The following is a 20,729-nucleotide window of genomic DNA, read 5'->3' on the forward strand; positions in this document are numbered from 1 at the left end:
AAAAGTTGAGCTCCAGTCCTTCTATTCCTCCACTGTAATCCCTGTCTCTGCAGTCAGATTTCTCAAAGCATTTTATTAAACTAGAAATTTGTCATATAGGTAATTCATATAGTTCTGTAATAATGAAAATAACATGGCCATTTGTTGTGAAATGAGCAGTTTTCTTCCTAATTCATGAAATTATTGCCAAAAGATTAACAAAATTCATGTGAAAATGTTTTTTAATTATTATGTATGATTTTAAAGCATTTTTCACTGTTATGCTTATTTCTGAAATTAAAAATATATTTTATAAAAATTACTTGATACAATTAAAAGTTATGCTCAGAATCACCCCTTAGTGCAAATATCTAGAGGTTTTTCTTTTTTTTTGAATAAAGTCTAACTCTGTGTATAATAATTCTTTGTCATATTTTATTTGCAAGTGCTATGAGTTATGAGTTAATTTATCAACCTGTTCATTGAGGGATATAATAACCCATAGTTCATACAATTGGTAATATTTACTTAGCAGGTGAGTAGTCCACTAAATAATAGTATGCTCCAAATTTAGGCCCTTTGAAACTGCCCTCAGCTTTGCCTTAGTCTTCCTTAAAATACCAACTCGTTCATTCTCATAATAATATTGATTTCTCCTCAAACATCTCTTTTTCTGATGACACAATCTAATGGTACTTTATAACTATTCATAAACTCTCTCATGTTCTTCTTCATAGAACTCATATGATATATATCACATTTTTATCTAGAGTTTATTTTCAGAGTAATTTTATGTTCACAACACAATTGAATGAATGGTACCGAGATTTCCCATAAACCCCCTGCCCTTTCAGATGCATAGCCACCCCATTATTAACATCCCTACCACAGTGGTATATTTGCTACTCTTGATAAACCTACAGTGACGCATAATAGTCATACAAATTCCATAGCTGACATTACAATTCACTATTTGATGTTGTACATTCAGTGAGTTCAGAGAAATGTATAATGACATGTATCTGTCATTATAGTATCATACAGTATAGTTTCACTTCTACAAAAAAAATTGTCTTCTGCCTATACATCCCTTTCTCCCCACCACCACCTAGTAAACACTGAGCTTTTTACTGTCTCCATAGTTTTGACTTTTCCAGAATGTCATATACTTGGAATCACATGGTGTCTCAGTTCATTTGGCATACTGTAACAAAATACTATAGCCTGGGTAGTTTATTTAAACAACAGAAATTTACATTACATGGTTCTTGAGGCTGCAAAGGCCAAATTTCCGGCACCGTCAGATTCAGTAAGGTGGCTGGTGAGAGTCAACTTCCTAGTTCACAGAGCCACACATGTTCCACATAATGAAAAGGGTTAGGGATCACTCTAGAGCCTCTTATTAAGGTATTAATCCATCCATAAGGATGCTACTACCATGATTTAAGAACCTCCTAAATGCCCCATTTCTTAATAACATAACCTGATATTAGAGTTAGGATTTCAATATAAATTTTGTGTGTGGGGGAGGGAGGTAGCAACAAATATTCAAACAATGCATCTAATATGCAACCTTTTTCAGATTAGCTTATTTAACTTGGCAATATGCATTCAAGTTTTCTCCCTGTCTTTTTATTATATTACATCATTTGCAACTAAAATATATGAAAATAGGGTCTTTGTCTGTTTTCTACACTTTGACATTAAGTATCTAAAATAGGATCTAACACAAAATTTGCATCCAATAAATAATGCTTGAATTAATGAATATATTCATAAGTGATTAAAAATTACACTAAATGTTAACCCATTAAGAATCTGGGAGGTCAGGAAAAGATTCTCTAAAGATTTAGCTTAGGGAGGATAAATTAATTCCTTAAATTATATAACTACTAGTTGGCAAATCTAAGAAAGGAAGACATATGTGTTCATTTCATTAGAGTTCACTATTTTATGATTTCGCCTACAAAATCTAAGTTACTTAATTTTAACTTTCAACAGCTTTTAGCATTACTAAGGAGACAGTTGTACAAATTAGATACATTATTGATAAAATTTGTGATTGAAATTTTGACATAAAGAAAACAACTCTAAGGCATATTAAGATGAAATTGCTTAAAGGAGTAAGAAATAGAAAATCTTCAAAGTAGCTAGAGCACAATACAAATTATATACAGTGTCACAAAAATAAGGAGAATAGGCTTTTAGGCAGACATTTTACAAGTCAGAAGACAATGCAGTGAAATCTTTAAAGGACTGCAAGAAAATGTTGTCAGCCTAGAATTCTATGCATAGATAAATTGAAGAATTTTTTAAAACAAACAAAAGTTGATAAAATTCAATACTATCAGACAAGTAATATAATAAATTATAAAGAAATTGATTCAGAAGATAATATAAAGTTAAAAAAAGCATTCTCATTTAAAAAATATCTTCAAGAGATAATTGTGACTTTTGAGGAACTGAAGACAAAGGCAACTCACATTTATCCTCCAAACACAAAATAATAAGAGAAAAAGTAAAATTATACAAATACCATACCCTTGGTATAACTGACAAATACCCAGGCATCCCACTAACTGTGAGTTAAAAAAAAGTCCAGCACACTATTTCTCATCCTCTTGTCCCATCTCCACCACACTGAAAAGAAAAAAAAAAAAAAAGGCAGAAGGGAAGAACTAGTAATTGGCTTAAATTACTAAATTTAATGTAGTCTAAAAACACTGCCAAAATTACTAAGTCTATCCTAATTCTGAAAATGCTAAAAGAAAGTGTCTGTGATCAGAATGTGAACATAAGAAATGGACTTAAACCCACATATATTTAGAAGCCACAGTTGTCAAAATTAGCATATTTTGGGAAAAGAATGAAAAAAGAAAGGTAGAAGTGGCTATTGGCAATTAAGGGATAAAATGGAAAATAAGGCCAAAAGGGATATTCAGGGTCCTAGAAAACAATATTGACCTGTAGCAGAGGTAGTGTGTATCACTGTCTTGTTACTAGTCTTTATGCAACAGTCACCAGGCATTTTAGACTATGATATATTTTACTGCCTCATTCCCATCCGATTGTTAGGAAGAAAGGAGAAGAAATCTAGTAATGGACTTGAGGTTATTCTAACACCATTATCAGAATGACAAAGTCTATGTTAATTCTCAAAATACTAAACAAGTGATCCAGTTGATCAGACCATAGGCTATAGAAAAAGTACTGAAAAAAGAAAAAGAAGGAAGGAAGGAAAGCCAGAAGGAAGGAAAAAGAAAAGAAGAAAAGATAGAAAGTGAGAAATAAAAGCTAGAGACACATATTTCTTATCAACTTAGATGTAAACTTTAGCAAAACATTACTAAGTACCTGAAAATATAGTGAATTGATAATATGTTATGTCCAAGTACAGTTTATCCAAGAAATGCAAGGTTGTTTCAATATTTTAAAATCAATCAGTATAATTCTTATCAACAAACTAAATTTAAAATTTAATATATCTATTCATCTATCATCATCTAATATTAATATCATCATACATTTAGAAAAAGCATTTGACAAAACTTGACATAGGATACATTTTAAAAATCTCTTCAAACTAGGAAATAAAGGGAAATCCCTTAAAGAGATAAAGTATATCTGTGAAAAGTTGTAGCTACTACTATTCTTAATGTTAACAACACTACATTCATTCTCCCCAAATTAGGAAAAAGGCAAGCATTCCATTCTACCCATTTCTATTCAACATTCACTGAAAGTCACAGCTAGTGCAATAAGACGAGAATATGAAATAAAATGCTTAATAATTTAATAAGCTTATCAATTCCTACATAATTGGATTATTGATATCTAATTTGGATTTAATTTCATCTATATAATTGGTACTTCTCCATTTATTTAGATATTTTAAATTTTCTCTTATCAATAGTTTGCATATGGAAACACAAAAGACCTAGAATGGCTGAAACAATTTTGAAAAATGTAGTACAAATTTGGAGAATACACATTATCATATTTTTTAAATTACTGTATGCCTAAAGCTTTTAATATAATGTGATATTAACATAAGAATATACACTTAGGTCATAAAACAGAATTCAGAGTTTAAAAATATACCCACATATTTGACTGATTTTCAAGAAAAGTTCCAAGGTAATTAAATCTTTTTAACAAATAGTGCTGGACAATCAGAAATCCATACCTAAAACAAAAATAAATGTTTACCCTTACCTCACAGATCTTAAAAAAAATCTTGACATGGTTCATAATCCTAACATTAAATCTGAAACAATAAACTTTTAGAAGTAAATATCAGAGAAAATCCTTTTTTCCTCTTAGGTTAGGGAATGATTTATTACACATAATACCAAGCACACAAAATACCAAAGAAAACAATGGTAATTTGGTCTTCATGAAAATTAAAAATTTATACTTTAAAAGACACCACTAAGAAAATGACTGGATATAGCATTTGCAAAATTCATATGTAACAATGAATGTATATACAAAATGAATTGCTTAAAACTTAATAATAATAATTAGTTTGTGTTTATCTTTTAATGGGTAAATGTTTTAAACAGGTACTAAGCAACTAAACATAGCATACTTGATGTAAATAATTATCAGGCAAAGAAAATGAGATAATGGTACATACTTTTTATCAGGGTAATATTTTTTAAGTGGGGGAAAGAAACTAACACTGGCAAAACCAAAGTCTGGCGAATAAGAAAGTAATTGGAACATGCAGAAATTACTGGCAGAAATGTAAAGTACAAGTACTTTGGACAACATCTGGCAGTCTCTTAGAATATTACACTAACAATTACCTTTTGATCCAACACTCTCAGTTGTAATCATTTACTGAAGAGAAATGAAAACATAAATCCATTCAAAATCATATACAAAAATGTTTATAGCAATTATATTCAAAATTTACATAAATGGAAAACAACACAAACACTCATCAACTGATCCAATGGTAAAGAATCGCTGGTATAGCCTCCCAATTGCATATTATTCAGTGATAACAAGACTTAGGATAATACAATGATAAGGATCAAACTCAAAAATACAAGGTAAAATAAAACAATCTAGAAATGTAAAGTAAATTCTGTATCATGCCATTTATACATCATTCTGGAAGACAGAAATAATATCAGGGATACCAGGGATTGGGGAAAGGATTAGAAATTGACTGCAAGGTAGAATGAGGGTTCTTTAGGGAGCAATGAAAATGTACCATTGTACGTGTTGCATATTTTCATATATATGTAAAACTCATCAGACTGTACAGTTAAAAACAATAAACTTAACTATACCTTTATAAACATAAATGATTAAAGATAAAAATAAATTTTAAAATATAAACCACACAATATCAATCAAAATAAGCCTAAGAGGCTATATTTTTAAGAGATAGTATGAACTTTAGAAAAGGAATATAATAAGCAAGTACAAAATGATAATTTTATAATGATAAAAGTCAATTAAAGAGGGCCAAAAAAGGAAAAAAGAAAGAAAATGAAAATTCTAAATGGATATGCACATAATAAAGCTTTTAAAAAATGAAGCAAAAATGGACTAAACTGAAGGAGAAACAACTATAGCTAGTAATCTCAAGGCCCTTTCTCAGTCATTGGTAGATAACTATTGGTAGAATTAATAGCTGATAATCAGTAAAGATACACAAGTCTTTAACAGTATAATCAATCAAACTGACCTAAACGACCTTCTATCTAACAAGAGAGTACAGATGATTTTCAGCTGCTCATGAACATTCATCAAAATAGAAGTGATTTTTTTTTTTAATTGCTAACAATTTGGAGAAATTTTTCCAAGCATCTTTTTGTCAATGATTTCTAATTTAATTAAATTTTATCAGAAAGCATACTGTGTAAATATGATTTTTTTTTTTAGAAATTCAGTGAGGTATGTCCAGCATTTGCTCTACATTGCTGAATATTTTGTGTACTTAAAAAGAATGTACACTTTGAAGTTTGGCATTTGATGTGCTCAGGATTATACACATACATTTAGCAATTTCAGAAGTTTTATAGATTTTATTTGAACTTTCAACCACTATATCTGGGAAGATTTTCTTTTTTTTAAGTATTTTTTCAATCCCTTCTTGAGTTCAAATGCTGTATTCCCACAGAAGATTTTAATCAGACAGTTCATCTGTAATTGGTATTGCTTTTTTTTAAAACGGTAAATAATGTTGTTAGAAGAACATTTTGTATGATGCAAATGTATAGCTCTTTATTATGTGTATATTCTAATGCACTAAGATGATAGAGAATAGAGGCTAACTCTGGCTGTTAATTAACACATTAAACATTTAATAGGTACTCCCACAATACTTCTTCATTTTAATGATAAGATATTTTGTAGCAGTTTTACTTTGTCAATTGTCCCACACATTTAGAAGTCCCAAGTTTATAACTGAACTCTATTTTTTCTTACTTTTGATATTAAACAAAATATATCCTCTCAAGTTACTGATGTTCTAAGAACATTATTATGATATGGTTTGTACCTTGATTTTAAAATGCTATTGTAGAATAATTGATTTTCTTTCAAGCATATTCTTAAGGAACAAAATCAATAATGTGATTATAATCCATTAAATTAATATCAGGTCTCTTTTTTGACATTCCAGTCAGTATTTACCACAATTTTATTATGTTACCATGTCTTCATGGTTTATGTAATTGACTGACCAAACAGCAGCATTTAGGAAACTTTTTTGCACTTGACATCTGAATATCTCAAGCTCCTAAGCTAATTTCATTTGAAAGCTAGCAGCAAGTCATTTCTTTTTAGCATAAGACTCCAAGGAATTTCACAGATAAAGAACTAAAAGAAAAAATGAGTTGAAAAGAGACAAAAGCAAGCAGGACTAGAAGGCAATACAAGCAGCATAGAAACAGCGGAAAGCATAGCTTCAAAGTAGGACATGTGGAATTGCATGGTACAAACAGGATTCAAAAGAACAACAAAGGGTAACATTTTGGTATTCACCTAACTTTCAAAAGGAAACCTCCAGAGAAATTGGAAAAAAAAAAAAAAGTGTCTTAAGCAATTTTTACCTCTGAGATTGAACTTGTTGAAAAGATGTAGATTGAGATGAATAACAACATGCTCTCAGAATGTGATTCCATTATCTTCATGTGGAAATAATGCTTTATAAACAGACAGGCATATCCTTTTGTTTTCATGAAGGAAGCTGTGTTTTTGTGGGGACTATGCTAAGATTTTCAGATAAAACACAGAGGGAGTGTTCACTTATATAAAAATGCACTTTAATGAACTGCATTTAATGTATGCTTAACAAAAACTGTTTCATTTTACACATAGCATGTGAAACTTTGTTTCATAAAGATAATCCCACCATAAATCATTGTCTTCATTAGTTCTTATAATTAATCCAACCATAAGTCACTGTGTTCATTAGCTTTAATTAAGACTTATTAAAACATAGAAATACTATCTTTCTATTCATTACAAACTCTAAGACTATTCACTCAACTAGCTTTTCTTCTGTTTCAGTTCCTAAATATTATTTCTATTTAGAGTACAATAACATCGATCTCTTAATAGCCTCAGTCATGCCAGAGCAGTCAATAATTCTACTGAAATTCCATGAATGTGTGGTATATAAAGGTCTATAACAATACAATAAGCAGGTAGTATTTTCAGATTTTTAAAACTTGAATCAAGAAAAGGAAATTATTAAAAAATAATAATAATACATTAAAGCCTTTGAAAATGCTCCAGTATCTCTCCTTCAGTAAACATAAAAATGCCTTCTTCCATCTCCTTACATTCTTCTCATTAGGTTTTGCTATTCATTGCATATCAGCATAGAGATAAATTTAAAATGAGTTCTTACTACATTTTATTGCTTTCTGTCTGTCTAATTCATAATACTGCATGGGAGTTATTTTCTTTGTTTTATTACTGTGTTTTAGATTAAGCAATGGTTTGGGAGATAGCTTGAGAACATGAATATTGTTAATAAATTAGTACTATGGAGGAGTATTTTCTATTTTCTAAAATCTGTTCACCAAAGAATTTCTGGTAAAGAAAAACATTTAAAAGTTTATGAACATGTAATATATAGCAGACACTAAGAGAAAAAAAAAAGATTTATTGAGGCATCATTTTGTAAAAGAGCTACTTACCTAATATTTCCCACAGTGAGCAGCTGAATAGTCATTTTCAAGAGGACTCAATCATTCCATCTTGTCTAGTTGTTTATTCATCTCTGAAATTTCTTAAAGAAAAATAAAAGATTGAGATTATTTAAACCTTTAATAATGAACAAATTATATTAGATTATTAATCATAAATATATAAAATAATAAAACATCTTAATTTCATACTAATACAATGAACTCTAGCAGACTGACAATATTTCCTAACATTTTCTCCTCACTAGGAATCAGAAAGAACTCTTACAACATGTGGGTAAGATAGGTCTCTGTCCTAGACTGGTTTGTATTCCTCTTCTCTGTGTTTCTATTGATCTTCTCTTAAGCCCTCACTATTTCCTGCTAAATTGACTTCCCTAAAATGAATTTTTGAGTGTGGTTAATAAGGACACCTTGTTTCATATCTTAGCTCAATCAAATTATCAGGTGAATGATTTTGAGTAAATTATTTAGTCTTTCTTGGCTTCAATGTGTAATAGTACATTGTAGTACTTCTGTAGTAAAGGATAAGTGAATTAACCCCACTCTCTAATTTTCCTTGCTAATTATAAGCTACTTTTATCATACCTCCAGGATTTATCTACTTATTTTCACAATATCCTCTGAAAGACATTGGCTACTTGTTTGTGTGCTGTCCCACGTTTCCTTAGCCATGCAGCTCTGTGTATCTACACTGTGCAAGCTGTCTGTTATTCTGAAAACATTTGGGAGTAGTAAGGGAATGTATCATACGACTTTGTGTGGAAATAGTTTGTGGTAGGGTACTACACTGAAAAATCTCCCCCTTTAAAAACAGTAATATACTGGTGATGATTACATTGGACACACTTTGGGTAGAAACTCATATTTTTATTTATCAATATCATAGAAGCTGATTGGTCCTTTAAACAAAGGTATTTCTATATTTTAATGTTTTTCTTTTCTTTTTATTTTTAATTTTTCAGCTTTATTTATGCTAGACAAATTGTATATAAAACTTCAGTCAAAGCAGTACAAAATTTCAGTTTATAAGATGAATAAGTTCTAGGAATCTAATGTACAGCCTGGTGACTAGAGTTAATAATACCGTATTATAGGTGGCTGGCAAGATGGCAGAAGAGTAAGAGGATGTGCTCACCCTCTCCCACAAACACATCAAAAAAACACATCTACATGTAAAACGATTTGCACAGAATATCAACTGAATGCTGGCAGAACTTAAACCTCCAAAAAGGGCAAGAACCTCTTGACAGAACTATGTAGAACAAAAGAAAAAATAGAGAGAGAGAAAAGGAATCAGGACCTGTTTAACACTCCCGTGAGGGAGTTGTGAAGGAGAAAGGGAACTACACCCTGGGAAGCCACCTAACCAAGGGAAAGATCAGCCAAGTCGAAGGGAACTCCAAGAAGCTGAGAAAGGCACAGCAGCAGGTATGAGATCCAAAAAGCAGAGTGAGAGATACACAGACCATCTGAACCACTGGCACAGACACCACAGATTGAGATGCTCTGTGGGGGCTGGGCACTGAGACTTAGGCTCTGGAGGTCAGTCCCAGGGAACAGGCTAGGGTTGGTGGTTTGGAGACAGCCTAAGGGACTAGGGAGCAGTGTGCTGCTGGCAGGATGAATGGTACACTAAGGGCTGGGAGTGGAAAGCCATGGCAGAGGGACTCCAGAAGAAAGGCCAGACCCACAGGAGAGGCAAGGCGCCACTGTTGGGAAGGGGACAGGAGGGGCAGGCTGCCATAAAAAACTCCTTGGATCCCAGTATGCACCTTTGCCCACTGGACTGCAGAGAGCTGAACACCTCTTCCTGATGCCTGCACCCCGCCTGCATGGATCTGGCCCCACCGGTGCAGATCCGGCCCTGCAGACACCCTTGAGCACTAGCAGCACCCACAGCCATCTGCACAGATCTGGCCCTGTCAGCACCTTTGCGTGCTCCAGGTGCTGGTGCCCAAACTGTGCAGATCCAGCCCTGCCAGCACCCTTGCCCACTCCTGGCCCCCGTGCCAAGCCTGTACGGATCCAGCCCTGCCGGCACCCTTGCCTGCTCCCGGAACTCACACCCAGTCTGTGCGGATATGGCCCTGCCGGCACCCAGCACCCACACCCACCCTGCATACTGCCCGCCTGCACCTTCGTGCATTCCTGGTGCCCACACCCAACCCTTATGGAGCCAGTCCCACCAGACCACCCTGGACTATGCCAAACTACAGTTTGGCATCCCCAAATTCGCAGAAAAAAAAAAAAAAGCATGATGAAGAAGCTCAGAAACCATTCCCAGTTAAAGCAACAGGAGAATTCACCTAAAGCACTCAACAATGAAACAGACCTCTGCAGTCTGACAGACTTGGAGTTCAAAAGGGACATAGTGAAAATACTGAAGGAATTAAGACAGTATATGAACAGTAATAGAGATTCCTCAAAAAGGAGGTAGAAAATATAAGGAGGATCCAAGATAAACTAGAAAGTTCATTTGCAGAGATACAAACAGAGCTAAAGGCAATAAAGACCAGAATGAATAATGCAGAGGAATGAATTAGTGACGTGGAAGATAGAATAATAGAAATCACCCAAACAGGACAGCAGACACAAAATCAAATGAAAAAACATGAAAGCAATATAAGAGACCTATGCGATAACATAAAGCAGGCCAATCTATGCATAATAGGAATTCTAGAAGTAGAAGAAAAAGTAAAGGGGATTGAAAATATATTTGAAGAAATTATGGCTGAAAACTTTCCAAATCTAAAGCATACTGATATCAAGATACAGGAAGCACAGTGGGCCCCAAACAAGTTGAACCCAAACAGGCCCACACCAAGGCCTATTATAATACATATGGTAAAAGTTAAAGAGAGGATTCTAAAGGCAACAAGAGAAAGGCAAAGTGTTAATTATAAGGGAACCCCAAAAAGGCTACCAGCAGATTTCTCTACAGAAACACTACAAGCCAGAAGGGAGTGGGAAGATATATTTAAAGCACTGAAAGGAACAAATATGCAACCTAGAATACTCTATCCAGAAAGAATATCATTTAAAATAGAAGGGGAAATATAGAATTTCTCCAACAAACAAAAGCTGAAAGAGTACAGCAAGACTAAACCCATTCTAAAAGAAATACTGAAAGGGCTTCTCTAAATAAAAAATTTTAAAAAAGGAAGAACTAGGATGGAAGAAACCACAACTGGAAAGCAGTTACTTAAATAAGTGAGCATACAGATCCAAATATGAAGATGTTAATGAAAAAAAAAAAAACCATCAAAATCATGCAGTGTGGGTAAGGGAAGTAAGGAAAAAAAAAACAGATTCTTTTTTTTAATCTTAATGATGTGATTGAGCCTATATGATTATGAGGCTAAAGGAAGCAGACATAAGAAGGTGTTAACATACTTAAAAAACAGGGCAACTACAAATCAAAGCCAAACATTACATTCACTAAAACTGAAAAGAAAAATACTCAAGCATAAAATAAATGGAAACCATCCAACTCAAAAAAGAAAAGAAGAAAAGAGAAACATAGAGTCAACTGGAAAACAAGGTTTAAAATGGCAGTAAATAAATATCTATCAATAATCACCTTAAATGTCAATGGACTAAATGCTCTGATCAAAGGACACTGAGGCAGATTGGATCAAAAAGCAAAAACCTTCGATCTGCTGCCTACAAGAAACTCACCTTGGGGCAAAGGATACATATAGATTGAAAGTGAGGGGATGGGAAAAGATATTTCATGCCAATGGACAAGACAGGGAAGCGGGAGTAGCCATACTCATATCAGACAAAATAGACTTTAAAAAGAAGGCCATAAAGAAAGACAAAGAAGGACACTATTTAATGGTTGAAGGATCCTTCAAGAAGAGGATATTACAATCATCAATATATATGCCCCTAATATAAGAGTACCAAGACACCTACAATAAATACTAACAGACATAAAAGGAGAAATTGATGAGAATACAATCATAGTAGGAGACTTTGTAAAACCCCACTCACATCAATGGACAGATCCTCTAGACAGAAAATTAATAAAGCAACAGAGAGCCAAAAGGAAACAATAGAAAAGTTAGATTTAATCAACATTTTCGGGACATTACATCCAAAAAAATCAGAATACACATTCTTCTTAAGTGCACATGGAACACACTCAAGAATTGAATACATATTGTGGCACGAAGCTAACTTCAGCAAATTTAAGAGCAGAGAAATTATTTCAAGTATCTTCTCAGACCACAATGGCATGAAACTAGAAATCAAGCACAGGAAAAAAAAATGAGAAATAACCTACTACATGGAGAATAAACAACATGCTACTAAAAAAACCAAAGGGTCAATGAGGAAAGCAAGAAGGAAATTAAAAAATACCTCAAGACAAATGATAATGAAGACACAACCACTCAAAATCTATGGGACGCCACAAAAGCACTGCTCAGAGGGAAGTTCATAGCAATACAGGCCTTCCTCAAAAAAGAAGAAAAATCTCAAATCAACAATTTAACCCACCACCTAAATGAATTACAAAAAGAACAAGCAAAACCTAAAGTCAGCAGGAGGAAGGAAATCATAAAGATCAAAGAGGAAATCAATAAAATAGAGATTCAAGAAACAATAGACAAAATCAACCAAACCAAGAGCTGGCTCTTTGGAAGAGTAAACAAAATTGACAAACCTCTGGCTAGACTCACCAAGAAGAGGAGAGAAAAAACCCAAATAAAAAAAATCAGAAATGAAAAAGGAGATCACAATGGATACTACAGAAAAAAAAAAAACAAAAAACATAAGAGAATGCTATCACATTATATGCCAACAAATTTGACAACCTAGAAGAAATGGACATCTTTCTAGAGACCTAAGCCTGCCAAAACTGAATCAGAAGAACTAGATCAACTGAACAGACTGATCACTAGAAATGAAATTGAATATGTCATTAAAAACACTCCCTACAAATAAAAGTCCAGGACCAGATGGCTTCACAGGCGAATTCTACCAAACATGTAAAGAGGATCTGGTGCCCATCCTCCTTAAACTATTTCAAAAGGTTGAAGAAGAAAGAACACTCCTAAGGACATTCTATGATGCCACCATCACCCTAATTCCCAAACCAGACAAAGATACCACCAAAAAAGAAAACTATCAGTCAATATCTTTGATGAATATAGACACAAAAATTCTCAACAAAATCTTAGCCAACCAAATCCAACAACATATCAAAAAGATCATACACCATGACCAGGTGAGATTCATCCCAAATGCACAAGAATGGTTCAACATATGCAAATCAATCAACGTCAAACACCACATTAACAAAAGAAAAGTAAAAAAATCACATGATCATCTCAATAGATGCAGAAAAAGCATTTGACAAAGTCCAAGATCCCTTCATGATCAAAACTCTTAGCAAAGTGGGTATAAAGGTAACATACCTTAACATAATCAAAGCCATTTATGACAAACCCACAGCAAATATAATACTAAATGGAGAAAAGCTGAAAGCTTTCCCACTAAAATCTGGAACAAGACAAGGATGTCCACTCTCACCACTGTTATTCAACATAATATTGGAAGTCCTAGCCCCAGCAATCAGACAAACAATAAAATAAAAGGCATCCAAATAGGAAGAGAAGAGGTAAAACTGTCACTGTATGCAAATGACATGGTATTATACAGAGAAAACCCTAAGGACTCAACCCAAAAACTACTTGAATTGATCAACAAATTCAGCAAAGTAGCAGGATACAAGATTAACATTGAGAAATCAGTCGCATTTCTATATACTAACAATGAAACATTAGAAAAGGAATACAGAAATACAATACCTTTTAAAATTGCACCCTCCAAAATCAAACACGTGGGAATACACCTGACCAAGGAGGTAAAGGACTTATATGCTGAGAAGTATAAAAAATTAATCAAGGAAATTAAAGAAGATGTAAAGAAATGGAAAGATATTCCATGCTCCTGGGCTGGGAAAATTATTATTGTAAAAATGGCTATACTACCCAAAGCAATCTACAGATTCAATGCAATCCCTATCGAATTACCCTTGACATTTTTCACAGAACTAGAACAAACAATCCAATAATTTATATGGAACTACCAAAGACCCAGAATTGCCAAAGCAATTCTGAGAAACAAAAACCAAGCAGGAGGAGTTCCCGTCATGACTCAGTGGTTAACGAATCTGACTAGGAACCATGAGGTTGCAGGTTTGATCTCTGGCCTTGCTCAGGTGGTTAAGGATCTGGTGTTGCCATGAGCAGTGGTGGAGGTCGCAGACGTGGCTCGGATCTGGTGTTGCTGTGGCTCTGTGTAGGCTGGTGGCTACAGCTCTGATTAGAACTCTAGCCTGGGAACCTCCATATGCCATGGGAGCAGCCCAAGAAAAGGCAAAAAGACAAAAAAAAAAAAAAAAAAAGCAGGAGGCATAACTCTCCTAGACCCCAGGCAATATTACAAAACAGCAGTCATCAAAACAGTGTGATACTAGTACCAAGCAGACAGATAGATCAATGGAACAGAATAGAGACCCAGAAATAAACCCTGACACCTATGGTCAATTAATCTTTGAAAAAGGAGGCAAGAACATAAAGTGGGAAACTTCCCATTGCTGGGAAACCTGGACAGCTGCATGCAAATCAATGAAACCACAACATACCCTCACACCATGCACCAAAATAATCTCAAAATGGCTTAAAGAGTTAAATATAAGAAAAGACACCTTCAAACTCCTGGAAGAGAACACAGGAAAAACATTCTCTGACATCAACCTCATGAATATTTTCTCAGGTCAGTCTCCCAAAGCAACAGAAATAAAAGCAAAAATAAATCAATGGGACCTAGTCAAACTGACAGGCTTTTGCACAGCAAAGGAAACCAAAAAGAAACCAAAAAGACAACTTACAGAATGGGAGAAAATAGTTTCATATGATGCCACTGACAAGGGCTTAATCTCTAGAATATACAAGCAATTTATACAACTCAACACCAAAAAAAGCCAACAACCCAAATGAAAAATGGGCAAAAGACCTGAAGAGACATTTTTCTAAGGAAGATGTACAGATGACCAACAAGCACATGAAAAAATGCTCAACATCCCTGATTCTTAGAGAAGTGCAAATCAAAACTACCACGAGATACCACATCATACCAGTCAAAATGGCCATCATTAATAAGTCTACAAATAACAAATGCTGGAGGGAGTATGGAGAAAAGGGAACCCTCCTGCACTGTTGGTGGGAATGTTAGCTGATCCAGCCACTATGGAGAACAGTATGAGGTACCTTAGAAATCTATACATAGAACTACCATATGACCCAGCAATTCCACCCTTGAGCATATATCCAGACAAAATTTTCCTTAAAAAAGACATGCCACTACATGTTCATTGCAGCACCCTTCACAATAGCCAAGACATGGAAACAACCCAAATATCTATTGACAGATGATTGGATTTAGAAGAAGTGGTGTATATATACACAATAGAGTACTACTCAGCCATGAAAAAGAATGAAATCATGCCATTTGCAGCAACACGGATGGAACTAGAGACTTTCACACTGAGTGAAGTAAGTCAGAAAGAGAAAGATAAATACCATAAGATATCACATATCTGGAGTCTAATATACGGCACAAGTGAACTTTTCCACAAAAAAGGAAATAATGGACTTGGAGAACAGACTTGTGGTTGCCAAGGGAGAGGAGGAAGGACTGGGGTGGATTGGGAGCTTGAGGTTAATGGATGCAATCTATTACCTATGGAATGGATTAGCAATGAGATCCTGCTGTGTAGCACTGGGAACTATGTCTAATCACTTATGATGGAGCATGATAATGTAAGAAAATAGAATGTGTACATGTATGTGTAACTGGATCACCATGCTGTACAGTAGAAAAAAAAACTGTATTGGGGAAATAATTTTTAAAACTAAAATAAATTTTTTAAAAAAGAAAAAAAATAATACCATGTTATATAGCTGAAATTTATTAAGAGAATGAATCTCAAATGTTCTTACCACACACACTCACACATACACACACTCAAAGATAACTATGTGAGGGGATAAATGCCTTAAATAACTCAATTGTGGAATTTTTTTCCTAATAAGTACTTATACCAAATTATCATTGTTAGACCTTAAAAAATCATGTTTTACAATCCGTATTGGGTTTTACATGTTTCAATGGGCTTTTACATGCTTGGGAATGGCATCTTTAAATAGATAAGGCAGATAAAACAGTTGAAATGGCTCTAAGTCAACTAATACAGAGCAAGAAATCAAGGATACAAATACTGGATTATTGAGCGCAAAAAACTTTTCCTTTAAAGTACCAAACACAAAGAGTCACGATCAAAAGAGAATTTGAAAATCAAGGTTTTGTTTTATCGCACAGAATAGATACACAGATCACAGAAAGTGAAAGATTCAAAGAAATCAAGTAAATGGTAGAGCATAATATTACAAAACTTCTAGAATGTGCCCTTTCTCATTGTACAGCAGCATGAAATTTGAATAGTTATTGTCAATTACAAACAAATAATCAAAACATATTAATCATATGGGAAATTATTCTTTTCTATGTCTCGCTCTATTTAGAAACACATTTGCCCCAGTGAGTCAGTTGTATTTCATGGAGACAATCTCCATGGAAATAGCACAAGTATAATCACCTCCTTCCCTCCAAATATATACAGAACATTTGCATATTTTATGATGTGAGTTTAGTGTGAGGGAAAAGTCTTTACTTCAGGAAGGATTAAGAAAATTCAACGAGAAATATCCCAACTGAGGCATGAGAACATGTAACAACAAAGCCATCACACATCCAAGACCCTTCATAGATTCAACTTAACTTTGTAAGTGTCATCTTCTCACTAGATAGTAATAGTAAGTATTTTAATATATGAGACTTTGAGAGATGGCCTTGATCTTTAACTTCTCCATAGATTTTTATACACTATTTATGCAAAAGCTAACTGGTATCACATTGTCTCTTATTATTTAAAGATTAGATTTTTTCTTATCTCTATTCTCATTGAAGTTTAACTATTCACTTACAGCTTTCATCTCAAATACCCTAGCTATTTTTTTTTTTATATCTCCTCCATTAAGGGTTTGTGCTCAGCTCCAAAAAAGATTAAATGTGGCAAACACTTCTATACTCAAAACCATACCATATACAGAAAAACAGCCATAATTCGGATGATGCCATCTGTTCAATAGAATTCCCTGACTTTTTTTTTCCGACATAATTGTGACCCCATATTTCTCTGGTATTTTGATTCCTCTTTTCTAATTTACAGTACCTTACAAATTTTGATATTCCATTTGCCTTTCTTTCATTTTCTTTTTTTTCTTACTAAGTTAGGTCCCAGTATATGTTCAGTTCTTTATGCTTCAATTGCCTTCTATCCTAATTCTGAAACATTTATCACTATCCTCTATTATTAAGATAATGATTATTAATAGAGGATAATGATAAACATTTCACTAATAAATATTTGACACTTCAACTACAAGGCAGGATTAAACTTTGACATTAATCAGTTAAAATAGTTAGCTTGTAGTAAGTGATTATTAATTATTTAATACAAAAATTGGTGAAAGATTTGTTTACAGTAATATGATTAATTTGCGGTTAGCTAAATTACAAGAAAAACTTATATACTTCTGGACTTAACTACTTTCTACATGGTAGTAAAGTGATATGAAATAAATAAATTTAATCATTCCATAAAAATTCCATAAAGTGCACTTGGAAACAACAGCTTCCCCAACAGAGCATCTAGCTCTAGACTATTCAAACTGTTGCAGAACATGGAAATAGAGGGTAACTTTATTTATTTATTTAAGGTCACACCTTATTTATTACTTAAGGTCACACCTGTGGCATATGTGGAATGCTGCAGCTTCAGTCTACACCACAGCCATAGCAACACTGGATCTGAGCCACATCTGTGACCTACACTACACCTTGTGGCAATGCCACATCCTCACAGAGAAAATGTTAGGTCCTGAACCCACTGAACTACAACAGGAACTCCTCAGGAGAACATTTAAGACACTTAGGACAAGAAATGCACTTGCCAAACTCTAGCCAGGTTTTTTGCTTTGTTTTGTTTTCTTTCTATGAGATGGTAATTTGATATATAAATTGCATTAGAGTTCCCAAGGTCATTAAAGCAGATCATACATGCTACCATATGAGTGGTTTGGGCCAGACTGTCTTATGATATCATATGTCAAATATAAACCCTATTTTTAACTGTAGAATCTTACAGCATTTTTTTTACTGATGCAGGAAATTCACTTATTATGTCCAAATCCTGCAAACACGGTGAAGCTACACATTCTAAGATACATCATAAATGGAAGTTTTGGATTTTTTTTTTTTTTTAAGGTTCGACTTCCCCTTTAGTGAAGCTGAACTGCCAAAACTTGCCCATAGTTTTCTTCTTTTGTCCTTGTTTGTTCTTAATGCTTCGGAATTGATTTGTAGGGCATTTTGTATTCTTGAAATAGATTTGTTTAAACTATATACCTGTATTACAGAGTTTTCTGTATTTAACAGCCAGGTTGACTGTATGAAAAGATTTTAAATTTAAAAAAAGGTATCTTAATCTTCTCCTCTCCACTCTCCTAAAATTTACATTCCTATCTACTATTCCCTATCTTTGGTAATATGCAAGTATACAGCTGGCTAAGGCTTTTATCTGTTGTCTTTACTTAAGAAATGTGTATTTTTTCCTTCATATATAATTTCTGATCTGCTTCTTGCCTCGAGTATTCATTCATGTGTGTAATTTACTCATCCCAAAAAAGTCTTAAGATACCTACTTACATACATACAAAACTAACAACTTTCCTGTCATCCAGCTAGCTAATATATGTTACAAGGCTTGTCACCCCTTCAAGAAATTTTATCAATTACAAATGTCAATCTAGGCACTAGATTTGTATTTGTATAAATATTACTTTATTTATTTGGTTTGAATAAATTAAAGTTACAGAGGTTCCCATTCTCCTGAACTGATGGAAATTTAGCCTATTATCACATTGGCTTCCCTATCTATACTCTAGAATCACATTTGAATGAAGTAGGCTTTACAGAGAGCTTGGTGAGGAAAGCCCCGTAATATCTATTCTATTGTGCCCTATACTGACATCCCCACCAGGGAACAATTCCTCTCTGAACTTTTATCATTTTCTTAGGTATTGTCAGAGTGCTCTGTAGAGTTCCCCGTATGTCAGTATGTTGGGATTCAAATATTTGTGTATCTCCTCCATTGACAGAATAACTAAGACTACTTTGTTCTTATTATTGCCTGTCAAGAGCAAAATAATCTTAGTTATCACGATAACAACAGCCAGAATGTATATGTGTTTTTAAGGAAATACGTAGGTTGTTTTGTTGTATTGGGGGGGGGGGCAGTAACTGCTTGATTATTTTGTTTCCCTTGCCATTGTACATTTTAAATTATTTCTGGAGGCAGAGGATATGCCTGAGGGTTTAAAATGTATTGGACCAAAAAGTAAGCAGTAGTGCAATGAGTAAAAATGGTTTGGGGTTCTAGTTTATAGTTGCAGCTTGTGGATAAAAAAACGTCACATGCCATATCAGTGACAATCAGCCACTGCAGCCACCCACAATCATGTACCTTAAGGGGATTCAGGATGGAGAAAACAGGATACTGGCCCTAGATAGTTAAGGTGCAAATTAAGGAAATGATTTCAGTAAGTCCAGACCCTTGCATCTTCCCATACATAGAAAAGCACTAAATTCACTAACTTGATATATCTGTTTTTTCCTTAATTAACAGTAATCTTTTGATGGTCTGACTACCTGGCTTTTTTCTTGCAAAGACTCCTATATACCCTGGCTCCTCTCTTATGTTTTCAGAGGAGCCTTTCACAGCTCTTTGAAAGGCTGTCTTCCAGGCTTAAATCTTCAGCAAATCTGCTAAATAAAACATAATTCTCAGCTTTTATTTTACGCATTTTTTTAGTTGAAAAGTGGAATAACTGCTATTGGAGTAATCTATCTCTCTGCTGATAACAATTATAAACTCAAGGATAAATGACCATAAAAACCCTATAAAAATAAAAATAAAACAAACAAAAAGTCTGAAGGTTCCCAAGAGGGACAAAAAGAAGGAGAATCTGAAGGGAATATGACATCCAGAGAAGGTAAACACAATAAAGGGAGATTCATATTCATCCACCTTTTTTCTGAAGGCACTCTTCTAGTTGCAGGGTGTTTGAGAGATGAGGCTCAAGCAGAAAGCAGCAGTCACTCATGGCTGAGGAGTCAAGAGATTACAGTTTGAGCCTGCAATGGTGGGAGTCCCAGATGTTAACAGAAACATATCATACATTCTTGGTTGACAGCATTTCTGCAAGGAATGACTCCAAGCAGCCCAGGGAAACACTATAGATAGAAGACTAAAAATTCTTTGTAAGGATTTCATCATCACTTCTACTAGGGATACAGGGTTTGAGGCTGCATTCCTATTAAGTTAGAAGTATTTAGTAAGTACCTCAAACTTGTGATTAAAACTTAAGAAACTTTCCA

General features: G+C 34.0%; 1 long non-coding RNA gene across 1 annotated transcript in view; it reads right to left on the reverse strand.

Annotated features, from left to right (window-relative positions):
• Window positions 1-6,057: 6,057 nt before the first annotated feature.
• LOC146402788 (uncharacterized) overlaps window positions 6,058-20,729 on the reverse strand; it is a 30,349-nt gene continuing 15,677 nt past the window's right edge. Inside the window, exon 2 of the long non-coding RNA XR_014805146.1 lies at window positions 6,058-8,239. This is a non-coding gene — a long non-coding RNA (uncharacterized LOC146402788). The remainder of the gene's footprint in view (window positions 8,240-20,729) is intronic.

This window comes from Sus scrofa, chromosome 6 (assembly GCF_054392235.1).
Source record: "Sus scrofa isolate SSC_HxYL_T2T_F1_AM1 chromosome 6, Sscrofa_HxYL_maternal_Yorkshire_Landrace_v2.0, whole genome shotgun sequence".
Classification (NCBI taxonomy): Eukaryota; Metazoa; Chordata; class Mammalia; order Artiodactyla; family Suidae; genus Sus; species Sus scrofa.